Source organism: Pinus tabuliformis, chromosome 1_1 (assembly GCF_031772625.1).
Source record: "Pinus tabuliformis cultivar Carrire ecotype Pingquan chromosome 1_1, CPIR1, whole genome shotgun sequence".
Taxonomy (NCBI): Eukaryota; Viridiplantae; Streptophyta; class Pinopsida; order Pinales; family Pinaceae; genus Pinus; species Pinus tabuliformis.
Genome location: NC_142297.1, coordinates 406,457,774 through 406,462,444, shown reverse-complemented (window position 1 = coordinate 406,462,444; position 4,671 = coordinate 406,457,774). Strand labels below are relative to the sequence as shown.

The 4,671-nt window shown below is 39.2% G+C and overlaps 1 pseudogene; it reads right to left on the bottom strand.

The window, feature by feature from the left end:
- Window positions 1-288: 288 nt before the first annotated feature.
- LOC149213399 (18S ribosomal RNA) lies at window positions 289-1,767 on the bottom strand (annotated as a pseudogene).
- Window positions 1,768-4,671: the final 2,904 nt, after the last annotated feature.

Genomic DNA, 4,671 nt, shown 5'->3' with positions numbered 1-4,671 from the left:
ATGTAGGCCTCCCGGGGATGGAGGCCTCAATATATCCAAAATAGCAGAAGAGAAAGCCTAACTCTTTTTTTGCTACCCCATGTCCCTGCCTGGGTGGCAACATGGGGAGGAAAATGGGAGATGGGATTCTATCAACTTGTTCCGACCTGGGATGATAAGCTCATGATTTCACTTCATTGTCGAGGCCCGAAAGAATACTTCCATCTACGAGCTTTACTCAGATGTGAGTCCTTCCGAAAGCAATGTCAAACGAAGAAGCCCAAAAAGCATTAGCTCTCCCTGAAAAGGAGGTGATCCACCCGCACCTTCCAGTACGCCTACCTTGTTACGACTTCACTCCAGTCACTAGCCCAACCTTCGGCATCCCCCTCCTTGCGGTTAAGGTAACGACTTGGGGCATGGCCAACTCCCATAGTGTGACGGGCGGTGTGTACAAGGCCCGGGAACGGATTCACTGCCGTATGGCTGACCGGCGATTACTAGTGATTCCGGCTTCATGCAGGCGAGTTGCAGCCTGTAATCCGAACTGAGGTTGGGTTTTTGAGGTTAGCTTGCCCTCGCGGGGTTGCAACCCTTTGTCCCAGTCATTGTAGCATGTGTGTCACCCAGGGCGTAAGGGGAATGATGACTTGACGTCAACCTCACCTTCCTCCAGCTTATCACCGGCAGTCTGTTCAGCGTTCCAAACTAAATGCTGGCAACTAAACACAAGGTTTGCGCTCGTTGCGGGACTTAACCCAACACCTTAAGGCACGAGCTGACGACAGCCATGCACCACCTGTGCCCGCGTTCCCGAAGGCACTCCTCTCTTTCGGGAGGATCCACTGCATGTCAAGCCCTGGTAAGGTTCTTTGCTTTGCATCGAATTGAACCACATGCTCCACCGCTTGTGCGGGCCCCCGTCAATTCCTTTGAGTTTCATTCTTGAGAACGTACTCCCCAGGCAGGATACTTAACGGGTTAGCTACAGCACTACGCGGGTCGATACGCACAGCGCTTAGTATCCATCATTTACGGCTAGGACTACTGGGGTATCTAATCCCATTTTTTCGCCTAGCTTACGTCTCTCAGTGTCAGTTTCGGCCCAGCAGAGTGCTTTCGCCGTTGGTGTTCTTTCCGATCTCAACGCATTTTGTCGCTCCACCAGAAATTCCCTCTGCCCCTACCGTACTCCAGCTTGGTAGTTTCCACCGCCTGTCCAGGGTTGAGCCCTGGGATTTGACGACAGACTTGAAAAGCCACCTACAGACGCTTTACACCCAATCATTCCGGATAACACTTGCATCCTCTATCTTACCGTGGCTGCTGGCATAGAGTTAGCCGATGCTTATTCCTCAGATACCGTAATTTTTTCTTCTCCGAGAAAGAAGTTCATGACCCGTGGGCCTTCTGCCTACACGTGAAATTGCTCCGTCAGGCTTTCGCCCATTGCGGAAAATTCCCCACTGCTGCCTCCCGTAGGAGTCTGGGCCATGTCTCAGTCCAAGTGTGGCTGATCATCCTCTCGGACTAGCTACTGATCGTTACCTTGGTAAGCCATTGCCTCACCAACTAATTAATCAGACGCGAGCCCCTCCTTGGGTGGATTCCTCCTTTTGCTCCTCAGCCTATGGGGTATAGGCAACCGTTTACAGCTATTGTTCCCCTCCCAAGGGCAGGTTCTTACGCGTTACTCACCTGTCCGCCACTGGAAACACTACTTCCCGTCCGACTTGCATGTGTTAAGCATGCTGCCAGTGTTCATCCTGAGCCAGGATCAAACTCCCCATGAGATTCATAGTTGCATTACTTATAGCTCCCTTGTGGACAAGGCTTGATTCAGCATCATCTCTAGGCATAACTTGTCTCCATTTGCTTTATATAAGCTCAGCCTGGAGTTTCCAGTATATCCATCCCTACCCTCTCTGTCGATCCCACGGGCCTAACATGACGATAGAGCCATGAAATAGATGGAAGGACTCACGAACATATTTCAGCAAATGCTCTTAGGCATAATATTAATTAACATGGTTGAATGATAAATTTTTTTGGTTTTATTTAATTAAATATCTAAGAAATTTTTATTTCAACATATCTACACTATCTCAAAATCAACAATCTATTTGTTTAGATAATCAAAAATTAGATATTGAAAATATGTTGATGGAGAATATTACATTAGTTTGTATCATAAGGAATTATCAATATCTCAAAATTGAAGAATCTAAAGATGACAACAGTCAATCATATAAGTGTTTATGTGTTCACACTGAATTTAAATGCACATGAATAGTTCTCTTAGCTATTTAATCAATTGGACAATATGATGAATTGAGATAATACATTGTTTGAAGATAATAAGTGTGTTTGAGGGTTAATGGAAAACTAAAAGAGAATCAATTAGTTAAGTGTTGTCATAGCTTGTTTGTTAATCTATATGAAATATTTTTCCAATAAAAGCCATGTTCTCATTTCTAAGTAATATCAATTATAACAATCATTGACACTGTTGCATCCAAGGCATCTTGGTGATTGTCCTTTGAATTAGAGGATTTCTCATGCCATGACAATGGAATGAGGCAACATCAAATCGAACTTATCCATAGTGAAAGTTTTCAATGAGTGGGTTAAGGAGATAATTCAATCACCACACAATTTAGGGTTCATTGAAACCATTGAAACTATTTTGTCTAAAGCATCTTGGTGCCCATCCTTCAAGTCCATCTTGTCCACTATGAAGGGAAATGATGTGTGGGTCAAGGATGAAGAAAACATTTTCCAAGCAAGTAAGAATATGAAATCCTAGACTAATCCAAATCCATATCTATAACACTTGGATCTCAACATGTTACTAATAGGATTTCCATTATTTATGCAGGTATTAGGTTTTTGAAGATAAAATAACAAGGAAACCATTATAGGTCGAGTTGTTAGAATGACCAAATCTTAAACATGTATAGGTAGATTCAACATATCATAAGCATAGTTTCCAATTTTGAATTTGAATTTGGATTCAAATTCGATAAAATATGGAAAATGAAATAAAATAAAATTGGAAAAAATCAGCAATATATTTTAAAACTATTAAGAATTATCATATGTTTTAGGAATTATATGTATCTAGAATTGTGTAGTCTAAAAAGCTTATATTGGCTTCCCTTATGTTTTCCACAATGTAACATATGTCTCCTTTAATTTTGAAGAAAATCCATGGCAATACACACATTCTCAAATGAGGTATCAACATAGGACGACCACATATTTCTATTTTATGGAAATATTCATGGATTAGTTCCTTTATAAATGATATTGATGTCTCCATCTCCAATGTGGTTATAGAAAATAGTCATAAAAATTTAGTCATTCTTCTCTTTATAGATTCAACACTCAGACACACATATAAAGAGAGTGGGGATCACTTATAATGGAATGTGGCAGGAAACCATGCAACCATCACCACTATCTTAGGTTAAAAATAAACTAGTTGAGACCAAGTAAGATATGATTGGAGCCACATCAATGTTATATCTACTAGCCCCTAACCTTACGTAGCGTAGGAGAAAGCAACAACATACAAAGAAAAGGTAGTTATTTGTCTAGTCAATCCATGTGGTGCATCACACTAGTCCTTTGATCATATTAGCTCAACTCTACCCCACTGCACCAATCAAATTTGACCAAATCAAATAAATGAGTGAATTTTCAATTTTTTTAAACCAATGTGACAAAATTTGATAACTATAATGGTAAGTACGTATCTAACTCCTAATATTATTTTAAATAATACCATAGACTATTATTATCCTTCAAAATTGTATTGGAATGTCTCTCTTGTTTTGAATTATGGATTATGTATTTTCATATATTTATGGCGAGAGACATGTCTATTTTGGAATGGGGCTTCAAAATTTTTATTTAATTATAAATAATTATTAAGTGGAGGGTTTGGATTTAACCTCTATGGAATATTCTATAATATTCTTAGTAGTATTCACAAACCAAAGGTTAAATTTTATCTAAAATGTAATTGTTTTTTTAATTAAATTGATTAATTAAAAAAGATGTCATAGTAGCAAGTATTATATGAAATGAATTATAGTTTTTGGGGTATGTGGTATTGATCATCCATAGTAATGGTCCATGGTATTGTAACAAATCCTATTTACACATAAAGAATCTCCATGGTAAGGTGGGGGTGTATTAGACGTGAACCCTAAAAAAAACACTTGACGATTTCATTCCACCATGAAGTGAGCCATAGAAACTACAACGAGTTCACCGATGGTCACTTATTTTCTACCTAAACTTGTTGACTATCAACTTGCTGACCAACATCGACAATCTAGAATTTGTACTTCTCGCGATTATTTTTGACACCTCCCCTTAATCACGACCTATATGTTAAGTCACCTGTTGGTATAAGTCTCAGCTAGGCTTACAAACACGACTCAAATATTTCATTTTGACTTTGTTTACGACAATATATTGATGAATTTTTTTCTTGAACTTTTTTGCTCCAAAATTTGTTCTTCTTCTTCTTACTTCAGATCATGAACACTCGATATTGCTCCTTGTTACACCCAGGATGATGCCAATTCATTTCAACTCCTTTTTCAGCAAATTCACCTCCATCATTAATTGTTCTTAAGTATTGTTCAATGGACTGATTTGGATAAGAATTATTAGTTCCCT